This window comes from Pholcus phalangioides, unplaced genomic scaffold (genome assembly GCF_987345545.1).
Source record: "Pholcus phalangioides strain wild (caught in Gottingen) unplaced genomic scaffold, Ppha-v1.0 ptg000024l_1, whole genome shotgun sequence".
NCBI lineage: Eukaryota > Metazoa > Arthropoda > Arachnida > Araneae > Pholcidae > Pholcus > Pholcus phalangioides.
The window spans coordinates 20,272,553-20,287,611 of record NW_028301616.1 but is presented as its reverse complement, the minus strand read 5'-3'; positions in this window follow the sequence as shown (position 1 = coordinate 20,287,611).

Here is a 15,059-nt window from a genome sequence, read left to right as displayed (position 1 = left end):
GATAACCAGTTGTTCGTTAAGAGGGGTTTTACTATACTTACTCTCTCAAACCATGGTACATCAGGTGCATCTATGAGCAAATGTTTTAAGATAGCCCTAGTTCTATGCAGGCCATTTTGGCAGCATCAGGTGCATCCTGCCTGGCTGGAAGTGAATGTATACAAATTCACATACTCATTCTCGAAAAAATACTACAAAGCCTCACTTTCGTGGTACCCTCCTACGCATTCAACGCCCCGGGCTGTGTCTGAGTGGGCGCATGTGTTAAAATGTCCCTGGCTTTATGAAGAGTTCTGTTTCATTCTGAAATTAGTCACACTTTTTCCCACGTTATTTCACTTGAAGTTTCATTTCTATACATCTTTTTTTACAGAATTTTATGGTCCCATTAGCAGTCTGTCATGGCTCCCCTTCGACTTGATTTTCACCCGTGGCCCCATTGGAGTTGCCCAGGACAGCTGGAGGGCCATATGGGCCTCAGGTAGGTTGAGAAACACTGTTGTAGATCAGTGGTTCTCAACCTTTTTTTGTCCATTGCCCCCCTTTCACCCATTCCTCATTCCTATGGCGCCCCTCTTGCGAACATGAATAATTTTCTACCCCCCCCCCCCTGTTTTTCCATTAGAAGATAGTTATTCAAAAATTGTCTGAAGTATATGAATACGTTTGAATTTAATTTAATTTTTAATTTATGAAAATAACGAAAGAGCAAAATAAACGTAATAGAATACAGTAAAAAAAACAGAATAAATTATTTTCAATCAATGTCAATTCTGCGCTTGAAGACGACACAATGTCATCAAGTTACTGTAAATACAAATACAACGCCACAACAGGCAAAATGCCCAACGAGGTGGCTGAGAAAAAGATGCCCATAAAAATATGGATGTCATATATTTAAAAAATACAGCAACCCAATTAAAAATGCAATTAACACAAATTATAAACAATATATATACACATGATAAAATACTATACAATGCCCATAAAGAATACTTATGGTTGTCTTATTCTAAGTATGGATAGCTTCTCGATTTACCCCAACATGTTTATTGTATTTCTTTTTAAACGTGTCAATTGTGTTACAATTTACTACCTCCGGGGGTAAGCTATTCCATTTATTAACAACCCTATTAGAGAAAAATTCCATGCGACACCATAGCCTTGCATTGTCCCTCACCAATCGATACTGTTGTCCCCTTGTAAAAGAAGTCGATTGGCGGTGTACAAAACGTTCATGGTACATCCCATTGAAATTTTGAACACTTCGATCATATCTCCTCGACACCTGCGTTCATCCAATGTAAACATATTCAAAAAATGAAGTCTCTCTTCATAACTCAATCCCCGTGTGCCAATAAGGACACGCGTAGCTCTTCTCTGCACCCCTTCAACCAAGTCTATGTTCCTCTGTAGGTATGGTCTCCAAAACTTTACAGCATACTCCAGTCCGGGACGAACTAGGCCTCGAAAAAGCGGAAGAATGAACGCGAAGAGACCTTTTTGAAATGAAACCAAGCATTCTATTCGATTTTTTGACCACCGCTGAACGATGTTCAGAAAACCTAAGCCGCTCGTCAATGAGAGTTCCCAAATCGGTGACCCTAGTTGCATCCAGGAACCGTGGGTTGTTCGAACCAAAATGAGCGACCATGCACTTATCAACGCTAAACGTCATGCTCCATTCATTTGCCCATTCTGCAACCGTGTTTAAGTTGATCTGGAGCAACTCCCTATCGCATTGATTTCTGATTACCCCCATTAGCTTCACAGAATCTGCGAATTTGCTAGTAATCTAATTGATAAAAAGTGAAAAAAGTATGGGGCCAAGGACACTTCCTTGAGGAACTCCACTTGTGACGCCTGTCCAACCAGAGAATTCCCCGTTCACCATAACTCGTTGCGACCTATCTCTTAACTCCGATTTTATCCAATTCATCAAGCTGCCCCCAATTCCAATCTCGTGTAAACGCTTCAAGAGTTTACCACGTTGGACCCGATCGAATGCCTTCTGGAAATCAAGGTATCTACATCATCTACAACATCTACATTTTTGCTCTCACCCAAAGCCTTAGTCACGTGATCATAGAAGCAAAGGAGGTTGGTTACACATGACTTCCCCCTTCCTGAACCCATGCTGATTATCCGACAATACATTATTCTCGTCTATCCACTTCACAAACTGCCTTTTGATGATAATTTCCAAAATTTCCGAGATGGAGCTCGTCAAACTCACTGGACGATAATTGGACACCGCTTCTCTACTATCCTTTTTAAATATCGGAACAACACCAGGAAGTTTCCAATCCTTTGGGACGATACCCTCAGCAACACTGCTCCTATATATCTGTGAGACTGGCCCCAACAATTTATTAACACATTCCCTGAGGACCCTGGGATAGATATTTCCTGGTGCTTTGCTTGCACATACAGTTCTTAGAAGATTTAGGATCTCCACGTCTTCTACTTGAATATCGTTGAGGGTTTTATTGCCCCATGCAACACCCGTATATCGAATATCATTATCTCCATTAAAAACCGACGCGAAAAAGTCATTGAAAGCACTACACATGCCTACATTGCTCTCTAACCCAGAGCCTCCTATCGGGAGGGGGGGGGGGCAATCGTCCCATTACATCCATTATTGACGTATCGAAAAAACGATTTTGGGTTAGAGATAATGTTATCTGTCAACCTAGATTCAACTTCCTTTTTACTATCCCTTATCACTCTCTTCAACACTCTTCTTTTATCAGTAAACAATGATAGGTCACATCGTCCACTTTTATACTCTCTGAATGCTCTTTTTAAGATAAAGGTTACGCACGCTATCCGTGAACCATAGAGGATGTGATGTACAAATACGCTTTTTTTGAACAAAGGGTATGACATCGTGCAAAACAGAGGACAGCTTCGTACTAAATTCTTCCCATTGACTTACCACCCCTACTGATTCCAACCGGTCTTTGAAAGCTTCCGCTAACCTTTCTCTCAAAACATCAAAGTTAGTTCTTCGAAAACAACTAACCAGTCTTTTGTTATCAACCTTACCCAAAGAAAATTTAGTGAAATCTGACTATACGATGGTCACTGGAAGAAAACTCTTCCCCCACCGAAACATGTTCAACAAGACCCTAAGAACTAGTAAGAACTAAATCCAAAATAGCATTACCCGTAGTGGCTTCTGATACATGCTGATATAAAAAATTTTCGAGCACCAACTTAAGAAAGTCTCTTTCATACTGATTTCTAGATGAAAGGTTCACCCAATCAATACCTGGGTAATTGAAATCCCCTAGTATGACAACCCTCTTACGCTTTTAGATATGTAGGAAAATTCATCATGGATGAAATTTGTATTATTTCAAATTAGTTTATTTTTCTGTAAATGTGATTATGGTTTCGTTGAGAAAATATCAGTTGTAGCTTCCAAAATACGGATTCTTGTAGTGATAAAAATCGCAAAAAGTGGTAGCAAGCAGTTTTATTAATTTTATTCTCTTCATGCGGATAAAAGTAGTTAAGAGTAGCCACACAAATTAATCACAATTGAAAAGTTCAACCTTTCACATCGTTTTCAACAATAATACATGTATCAAGGATATAGGTTCATGTTGTAGCCCTACTATAAACTTAAAAAAATGAACTAAAATACGTGTGAAAAAATATTTAAGTATTTGTTTGAAACATTCATTCCAAAGAAATCATGTACGCAGTTACAGGGCCGGATTAACCATTAAGCAAAATAAGCACGTGCTTAGGGCATCGGTACAAAAGGGGCATAACAAAAAGATATCATATGGTATTTCTTTTAATGCGCGATTTTTTTTTCAACATCGATCATCCGACGAAGATTCTAAAATTTTAAGAATACTTGATTGTATAGTTAAAGGTGACTATCACAAGGGATGGCACAAAAGATGAGAAACTAATAAAACTAGACCACATTATTTTGCTGAGTTTTTTGATTAGCTTTTCACAATTTTCATAAAGTACGCCCAGGGTTGTCTCTTAACATTATCACACGCCCACATACAAAGTGACTTTTCTGAGAGAGGCACTGCAACCTAGCTAAAAATTCCTACCTTCCTATTTGCATATTTACTCTTGAAAATCGGAACCAGATCTAATTGCCACTTGGTTGCCAGAAGTTGCTCAGGTGGGCCCGCGCAGTAAACCAAGTTCTACAGAATAAGGACATGATTTTTGTGGGTCATTGTTTTGTGGTTACATCATCTGTGTAGTTTGATCTATAGAAGGAAAAGAAGTGCTACCAGGTGTAAATTACGAACTTGAGAATGTATCTAAAAATAAAAAATACCCAATATATATATAACGGTGATTCGTCAGAAATGAGATGCCTACTGGCAGGGCCGCAACTGGATACTTGGTTAGCCGGGGCAACCACTCATTTAGGCACCGCCCTCGTAATGCTGAAGGATAGGTTGAATGGTTAAATCAGCGCCCCCTTTTTAATGCGCCCGGAGCGCTAGACTCGCCTGCCCCCCCCCCTCCCCAACTACTTGCGGCCCTGCCTATTGGTAATATTATGGCCATTCTAAGATTCAATGGTTTCTCCTTGGAGTGTTGTTACAGCCTTTATCTCGTAAACCGTTCGTCGTAGTGGTATGGTTCTAATTTTAAAAATTCTCAAAATGTGACCAGAAATTACCCTGTACGAGTTTTGAGGATGAAAATACAGTGTACACAAAATAAAAAATGAAATTTTTATACGATCCCTCCCCCCCCCCCCACCACCTCTTACTTCCAATTAGACAGTTGTTACTCTTTCTCTTCTGAGCCGAACAAACAAATTACATGTTTTTAACTGCATTATTCCCTGAGATACTTAAATCCAAAAATCGGAGGCAAATCCGGGCTTAGGAGAATTTCACGGCTAAATGCAAAAAAAAGAAAAAAAAAATTGTGGCCCCCCCCCTCTAAAAATTTTTTATGTAGTTGCTCACCGACTTACAAACTTTTCGAGTTACGAACATAAATCTTGAAGGGGAAATTTTGTTTTCACGAAAAGAACTAATTCTATCATACTCATTTTTTTTTCATTATTTCAGGAACGCGTTGATAGTCTGGATCGTAATCAAACATGATCCATTGAGAGGGAATGGCATTTAAATTAAAATTAAATTCATAAATTATTAATAATAATTAGCACGTGGTCCACCTGCTGACACTTCATCGTGGCCCGAACCATATTGAACAGACATAGTTTTGTCATCATCTCTTTATCAAATATACGTTGGAATTCGATAACTTTGATCATTTTTCGAATTTTTTATTGATGTTTTTGTTTAATTAATGTAAATTAATAGAAGTAAAGGAATCAAGTAGGAATTCCATTCATACTGGAATTCCTTTCCTAATGGAACTCCATGACCCCCACAAGGGTGGGGCTGACAGGCAGGATCGTCGTAATAGCATCATAGGCCCCCGAGCCAAAGGATTTTTTTGCAGGCCCTACCTGAAAAATTCTCGAAAAATTCGTAAATTGAATCTCGTAACCATATCTGAAGACCACATAATCCGTATTTTCACTTATTTGTTCGATCATCCATATTGTCCGAATGTTTTTGTGGAAAGAAATAATTATTTTTTCTACATATAATCGATTATTGCAAATGTACAATTTTTGTTACCAAAATTTTCGTCTTATAAAAAAATTTTATGCCAAAAAATAACAAAGAGAACTTTCTCTATCTCTCTTTCATCATCGCATGAGTTGCCTGAAATTTTGAGATTAAATGGCAGCGCCAACAGTATATAAATCAAAAAAAATAATTTTCAGCATGGACGAGATAATTCCAAAATTAATGAAAGTTATAATTTCAGCATTAAAGAAAGATAATTTCAGCATTAATGAAAGAGGTAATAATAAAATTAATGAAAGAGACAATTCCAGAATTAATAAGATATAATTTCAGAATCAATGAGAGAAATAATTCCAGCATTAATGAAAGGAATAATTTCAGCATTAATGAAAGGAATAATTTCAGCATTAATGAAAGGAATAATTTCAGCATTAATGAAAGGAATAATTTCAGCATTAATGAAAGGAATAATTTCAGCATTAATGAAAGAAACAAATCCAGAATTGATGAAAGCAATTATTTCAGAAGTAATGAAAGAAATAATAATTAATAAAGGGAATAATTCCAGAATTAATGAAATAATATTCAAAAAATAATGAAGGAAAATCCAGAATTGATGAAAGAAAATTCAAGAAATTATGAAAGAAATGATTCCGGTATTAAATGAAAATAATTTAATCTTTTTTCACCTTTAGATGAAAGTTCTTTATCCTTTTTTTAAATCTTTAAAACCCAATATTTAGAGACCGAACTGTCCATTTCTAAGGGCATATTGCCAGGCGGGAAGTTTGTTTTGACCGAGTGACGTATTTCCTTGCATTTGATGTCGCTGCAGTCGCGGTAGCTGGATGCTCCCTCCAGTAATAAGTCCGACCAGTAATGTCGTCTGCTTCTCTGCAGGTTACTTGTTTTGGGCGTCTCCTTGTGTCCTCAAAAAATTACTGAACTGGCAGTTCGAACTTCCAGTTCTGTTTGTGAGCTTAGCTTGTAGGGAACCGACTTCTTCTCTGTCGTCTGCTCATTAAGAGGCTCTTTGTTTTGGACGCCTCCTTATGCTCAAATAAAATAACCGAACTTATAGTTTAAATTTCCAGTTCAGTTTATGAGCTTTGTTTATAAGGAACTGAGCGGAATAAAGAATATAGTTTTTTTACTTTAAACTTCATCATCACCACAAGAGTCGCTTTTAAATTTGACATTAGATGGCAGCACATTACTATAAAGTGGAGCTTGGAAAAATTCACTTTTTACGATCTTACTTGTCGTTTGCTCATGTGGAGGATCTTTGTTTTGTCTCCTTGGTTCTTGAAAAAATTACTGAACTGGAAGTTTGATCTTTCAGGTCAGTTTATAAGCTTTGTTTTTAAGGAGCAAAGGTGAATGAAGAATTTAGTTTTTTATACCTGAGCTTCGCCATCACCATATAAGGCACTTCTAATTTTGAAAGTAGGTAGCAGCACCAACAATATTTTTAAAAATGAATTTCTTAAAGTATTCTAGAGTATTAAATATTAATTTTAATTCCCTTAAAATTGTTAGTGTCATTGTGAATTCGCTGTAAATGCTACAAGGTAAAAAAAAACAGCTTTGGCGGCGTAACATTTCGAGTCACCCGGTATATACGGGTCATTGCGTAACGCAGTGACAAAACTGTTCCTGTGAACATAATAATGATTCATTATCAGGATTTCAAGCCCATCGGGAAATATAAATAAGGGGCCCACTCAAGTATTACGTAAGCAGATTTTCAGCCATTTTTGACCCCCCCCCTTCTCAGCAAAACACTGATCCCCCTTCCTCAGGAGGAAGGGGGCAAATCCGAAACCCCCCCTTAGCAGTTTGTTGACTTCAATTTCGGGAAGGTGAAAATCTGATATTTCGTTGGATGACAAGTTACCTTCAAGTGGCTTTTTGGTTCATTATGTGGCCGCTCTCTCGCAGGCGAACGAAGCAACGTGCGAGTTGGCTTAAACACGACACAATATTTCACATAATAGTCTGTACTATATTCAATATACAGGGCGCATAGGTAACGGGGCATATGACATTTTAATGGCGAACCATTGGTCCTAGAGGCATACTTCCAGTTGGAAAAAGTACCCGAATAATGTGTAGTACTCAGATATTTGATTCATGTTGCAGGGGTTACATAGTTATTAAAATAAAAATGTTAACTTTTTATGCGGACACCCTGTGCCCCAAAACCCAATTGGAAAGTTGTTTCCCGGTCTCAACAAAAAATTCATCGTTTCTAAGTGCAGTATTCACTCAAGTATTACGTAAGCAGATTTTCAGCCATTTTTGACCCCCCCCCCCTTCTCAGCAAAACACTGATCCCCCTTCCTCAGGAGGAAGGGGGCAAATCCGAAACCCCCCCTTAGCAGTTTGTTGACTTCAATTTCGGGAAGGTGAAAATCTGATATTTCGTTGGATGACAAGTTACCTTCAAGTGGCTTTTTGGTTCATTATGTGGCCGCTCTCTCGCAGGCGAACGAAGCAACGTGCGAGTTGGCTTAAACACGACACAATATTTCACATAATAGTCTGTACTATATTCAATATACAGGGCGCATAGGTAACGGGGCATATGACATTTTAATGGCGAACCATTGGTCCTAGAGGCATACTTCCAGTTGGAAAAAGTACCCGAATAATGTGTAGTACTCAGATATTTGATTCATGTTGCAGGGGTTACATAGTTATTAAAATAAAAATGTTAACTTTTTATGCGGACACCCTGTGCCCCAAAACCCAATTGGAAAGTTGTTTCCCGGTCTCAACAAAAAATTCATCGTTTCTAAGTGCAGTATTCACTGAAATATTCGAAGAAGGTTGGAAAAAAAACATCATTAAATGAGAGGAAACCATTTTACCCGCATTTAATGCTGTTTTTTTCCCCCCAAATTTCCTCAATTTTTCGAATTCACATATCTCGGTGAATAGAAACGTGAAATTATTTTAGTTGTCATCGGAAAAGACAGAGCAACAACTTCTTAATTGGGTTCTTTGGCACACGGGGATGGTATTAAAAGTCGCTTAATTTTATAACTAGACAACTCCTTATAACATGAATGGCATATCTGAGTTGGACACGTGATTTGGATACTTTTTCTAATTGGGTATGTCTCTAAGACTAACGGCTTGCCAGTGTAGTGCCATACGCCCTGTTACCCATGCAGTCTGCATATGCACGTAAAAAAATAGTTTGAGACGAAATACAGTCCACTCTCGTTTTAACCAATACCGTTATAACGGAAAAAAAATATTATACAAAGATACGCATTGAGCCGGTTATGGACATTTCAAAGTGAAGACTTACGTGAAAATTTATTACACGTTTCTGAGAAATCAGCAGATGCAGTGAGTCTCAAATAAACGGATTTAAATTGCTTTAAATGTGGTCATACGCCATTTTAGAATTTTTTTCGAAGGTTTAGTAGTAGACTCATACCTCCTACGTGCAATTGAGCTGCGAAGTATCAAACCGAGAAGTGGGCCACCACACGAGATATTAGCGATATGTACAACGCCACGCAAGCATACAAAATCCTGCAGAAGTGGAATTGGTAACACAGACTGGTCCACAACCAAGATGATTATAATATTATTTATATATATTGTGAAGAACATTACTGGCAAACCAAGTGCTTCTTCGGTTGTTCGAAAAACATTCATTACACATCAATGGGAGACCAGCAGGGGAACCGATAAAGTCACTGTCACTTGGATGACATTTCATCCGTTGGAAAGTCGCAGTCATTCTGTAATCCTCCATTAAATTCGATAGATCAATACACGTGGAAATGTGCAGGATCGCGAAGCTGTTGCTGAGTACAATATGGATGTCTGCAAATATGTTTTGTGTGTAACTATTTATTGTTTTGACTTACAATGAAACTCAGGAAGGGGCGGGATGGTTCTGGGGGCGGGAGAATTCGGTCGTGGGGAGTGATGTGGGTGTTTGGGTGGTCGGGTGGCGGCTGTTGTAGCTGAGGATGTTTAGTTGGGGTTGGGGCGCAAACGTCCTGGTGGTGCCGGGCGGAGATGCAGGGCTATTGTTGGGTTGGGAATGTGAGGGAGGCAGGGTAACGAGAGAGTTGGTGAGGGGTGCCCTGGGGGTTTGGATTTTCTTGGGGTGGCTTCGCTTGGCTGAAACACCTGTAGGTTTTCCCGGTGCGTCCGCAGTCTTATGACCACTGTGCTTAAATTGCAATAGCGATAGAGCCTGGACGTGCTCGGTTCATTCTGTATTCTCAGTACAATGTGAGGCAAGTATCTTACTATTCGAAACACCACCAGAACAATGATGTGCAGCGGCATCAGTGCGTCTGCATTGTACTTTTATGATATATAAAGCATCTACGTTTCAGTTTCTTTGTACTCGAGAATTCCAATCGCCAAGCAACATGCGAAGAAATAAACAAGATTCAAGACGGAGAACATACGCACTCGTTTCACGAGAACTCTCCTACGTCTGTCATGTTTCACGGTGATCCGGTTCCTCACTTTCCGAACGGATTGTATTAGAAGTCGAACGAGCTTGCCACGTCGGTAGAGAGAGTAACTGAGTCCCAAAATCTGGAGAAGCAAGATATTATGACTGCGATGGCCCTCGTCCGAGATACTCGACTAGATACTATCAGAAGATGAGACCCATAGTACAATTTTCACCACAGGCTCGATAGTCATTATTACACTCAACATGATCGTTAAGATTTTGCTCACCAGCCCGCGTTTCTTGCTAATGCTGAACACGAACAGCGAGATTGGCTTCACGGCTACCTCGGAGAACGTCGTTGGGGGTCCTGATTCTGCTCGTGCTCCATTTTGTATTTCTACCCTGTTCTACTTTCTTAGAGCTTAAGAAGAATTGCTTCAAGAAATTCGACTTTTTCATTTTGATAAGAATTATATCGTTTTTGCGTCGAGAGAACTAAGTATTCAATATCCAGGGTACTGTTATTCTTCCAAACAGAAATAACAAAAACGGAATGTCAGTTGTCAAATATGGAGCTCCTGAGCAGAATGAAAGTAATATCTATCGGCTAATCTATTGATCTCTTATAATGTGAAGGAGGGAATGAGTTTCCCAATTGAAAGGAAACCATTGAAATTTCGAAACGTGTCTTCGTCGAACACGATTTACGTACGAATGCAATTAATTTCTTGGAGGATCTTTTGTTCCCCCCTTTGTAGTGAATGCGACTATAAACTCTATTTGTTCTGTTCGTACATTGGCGTATCATTGACATATCTATTTTTATGTGTATTATTTTTTATTTACTCTAGAGTCCAGACTTTAACAGCTTCATTCATCTCTCATTTACTCACAGAAGATCTATGTAATGAGAGCGAATGTATAACGGCTCATCATCTTGAAGTTCAATACAGGTTGTCCCAAATTGTTTGCACAGCAAATACCCCTGCAGCCGTTCACTTTAGAGAGAGAAATATACTTTTAATTACAAAAGTTTTCAAACGACGTGCAATTTTTCAATGACGTGCTAAAAATCTCAAAAATTGGTTGAGGTATACTTAAAAAAAAATAAAGAAATTAACTTTTTAAACACACAGTTCCCGTGTGAGCTAAAACTTCCAATTATGGAAATCTAGATCCCGGGAAGTCATTTGCAAAAAATTTCATATTTTTGAATGCAATATTTATCGAGATATACGTATTGAATATTTAAAATCGTTATGTTTTCGAAACTTATCACTGTGTTGACAAGTTGTCATTGGCTCAAAAGTTGCCGTTTTTTAGGAACTTGTACACCACGAGTTTCCACATGGTGTTCCACGGAACCCCTTGTTTTGAAATTTTAACGAGATGGTTTCACTTTAAAAAAATCCAGACCACTTGGAGGACAGAGTGTGGAAGCATGTGAGTGACCAAAAGAATGACCTTGTGAGCGACGGATGAAGAGGGCGAAGAGTGACTCAGAGGGTGTGAAAACATGTGAACAACCGAAAGAGTGATTAAGGATGCGAACATAGCGCGTCCGTATTTCAGATTCTGGAAACCCGCGTCGTCTCCGATTATGATTCCATAAGCAAAATGAACAGTAACTCACAGACTTCTTTTCAGACACCAACAGCATGGAGAATTACAATTGACTGTTCTTTCAATTGGTGACAGCACTAATTTTTATGAGGATCAGGATCGATAGTCCGAAAGTTGATCAATTTTACCCTAAATCTAAAACAACTTCTGACAAAAGAGACAGTAACACTCTTTGGGAAACTGTTGGTTTTCTTCATATCAACAGTCACAGCAGTGGTAAGGCAGATTCATAATGATTTTTTTTATTTGAATAAGATTACGGTATGAGAATAACAATTACATGAAACTATTTTGTGTGTGCATTATTTTTAACAGTGAGAAATGATTTTTACAACCAAACAAGTAAATCTGGAAATATTTAGGAGTATTTTTCCTAGTCATATGCCTGACAGCGCATGTAAAGTTTTGGAGATTTTTCCAGCTCGGAAACATATGCTACAACAGATCTTCCTGTATTACCGAGAAAAGATTCCCTAAGAATCCAACACAAAGAGCGAAACAAGATATATTACAAGAAATTAATTGAATTCGTGCATACATTACGTCATTACAAACATGCGTGTTTTGAAATATCAATTAATTCCTTTCTGTTGAGAAATCAAAGCCCTTCTCCCATTGTAACAAGTCGATGGTATAACGGTATATTAATTAACTCTTTTCCTGCTTAAGAGCGCCATCTTTGTAAATTTTTTTTAATATTTGTGTTCGGTACAATTCGTTTAGACGAAGAAGAGGAATAGATATCGGATATTTAGATTTGAGTTTTTGTGCTCGTGTTGCTGTTCTGCCTGTTTTATCTGTAAATGGGACAGTCAAATAGTACTATGGAATGAAAAAACTCTGTATATACATACAGAAATCAAACACGAAGAGCGAAACAAAAGATGTCTAAAAACTAATCGAACTCTAACATAATTTGACGTAATGAAAACGTGACCATTGAAGTCTCAATGAATTCCTTTTCATTGGGAAACCACACAAAGCCTTACTTCCATTGCAATGGATCGATGATATAATAGTATATTACTTTTTTTTTCCTGCTTACGAGCGCCATCTTCGAGGAGTTTAGCTATCGAATATCTGTATAGTCAAAACAGGACTTGTATCGAAATGAATAAGTCGGATAAGTCGGTTTTCCCGAGACATCTCGCGTTTTACTCCAAGAAAGTGGAGAAAAAGGTTAGCAATGGAAGATGGGGCATTAACAAAATCGGAATCCCAACAACATACACCGAGGTAGCCCTGAAGCCGATATCGTGGCTCGTGTGTGGCATCAACGGTAAACGTGGGCTAATGAGTAGAATCCTAGTGATCGTGTTCAGTATTATAATGAACATCGAGCCTGTGGTAAAGATCGTGATGTGGTCGAATCTTCTGGTAACATCCAATCGAGTATCTCGGACGACGGCAATCTTAATCTTGATTTCTGGCTTCTTGAAAATGGGACTCAATTATTCGCTGTACCGACGTAGCAATCTTGTCCGCCTCCTAGTAAGAGCCGTTCGGAAAGTAAGAAACCGAATAACCGTGAAACATGGCAATAGTAGGGGTGTTACAGTGAAACGACTGCACATGTTCTCCGTCTTGAATTTCGTTTACTTCTCTGCATGTTGCTTGGCGGTTGGAATTCTCGAGTACAAAGAAAGAAACTGGGACCAAGATACTTTATACGTTATTAAGGCGTTCAGACTAGATGCGGATGAACTGATGCCGCTGCAGATCACGATTCTGGTGATTGTTCAAATCGTAGGATTTTTACCTCAGATTGTGCTCAGCAACTGCTTCGCGATGCTGTACATTTCCGCTTGCATTGATCTATCGAATTTATTGGAGGATTATAGAGCGATTGTGCTGTCAGCTTTTGATCGGATAAGAAGTCATCCAAGTGACGGTGACGCGATCGATTCCCTGCTGGTCTCTTATCGGTCCATAATTGGCGTTTTTCGAACAATCGAAGAAGCTCTAGGTTTACCGGTGCTGCTCTTCACGATGAATAATGTTGTAACCATCTTCGCTTGGGTGTGCACAAGTCTGGGCTACGCGCTTGACTACTGCTCGGTTAAATCCGACTGCATGAAGTTGTACTGCTTGATGATTGCTCGTGCAGTGTCCCACTATTCAGTTTGCTACTTCGCAGCTCAAGTTTACGAAAGAGGCATGAGTCTGAAGGATGTCGTGATCCAGATATACGAACACGAGTGCGGCAGTCACGACGAAATTTCAAATGGGAAAACCAACGTGTTGAGAGAGGCAATACAGAACGGATACGTTACCCTAACCGGCTGGAAAATTTTCACTTTCAAGAGAAATCTGGTCATCGGTTCGACGGGTGCAATCCTGACTTACGGTCTTCTGGTGCTGCAATTAAATCTATGATTGATTTCTTACATACTGTATACATATTTCCTCTATCTGTAGTAATTTTTAAATCAACTCTGAAGACATCATTGTAATCAGGGTTAAAAGTCACAGGAGGAAAAACAGCCGGATTTGGGCTTGGTATAGAAGAAAAATTAAATGTGAAATCTCTAAAGGTTACATCATGCTTTCACGTACGTACATTGCAACGAATAATTTTAACACAATAAATAAAATGCAGTTGATAATGCCCTATGTTGTTATTAGGGCTGTCTTAAGAGCATTTGGGCCTCAGGCCAAGTGATTTTTTCTGAGGCACTACCAGGAACACTTATATGCGGTCTCTCGAAAATTTCAACCGGATCTGATTTTGTGGTGAGGCCCCTCTTCTTTTGAGGCCTCTAGGACGTCCACGGGTGAGCCCATGCGTTAAGAAGGCACTGGCTGCTACTGCTACTGTCGTTCGTGAATTCATTTGTTTGCCAAGTCTTTGAATTATTTGTTTCTTTAGAAGTCTGAATATTAGGCATATCTTGTTTGTTGCTGCTTCCGATACTAGAAAAAATTCAAAACTGCGAAAAAAATGGTAATAAATAAATGAGCATATTAAAGGATGGAAAACATTGAATTAAGTATGTCTTTCATGTTTTGTGATTTATGTAGGGTAAAATATTGTTATTAACAAATTCGCAGATGACGTGAAGATAATGGGGACAGTCGGGAATCCATTCGATAGGAAGTTGCTTCAGACGAACTTGAATATGATCGCAACATGGGCAAATGAATATTTTTCGAAACGCACTTTTCAGCGCTTAAAAGTGCGTGGTCCCTCATTTTGGTGCGAACAAATTTACTTCTACGGGTAGTGTTGCCAGATTTTTTAACTCAGAATGTACGAATATTGTGGAACGTCAAAACGAAATCACAAATAAAAATTTACGCATTTGCAACTAGAAAAATGAACGTTTGGCCAACTTAGGTACAGCAAGGCCTCGGCTGACTTGTCGGCCATCGTTTAGCTATTTGAAGTCAGT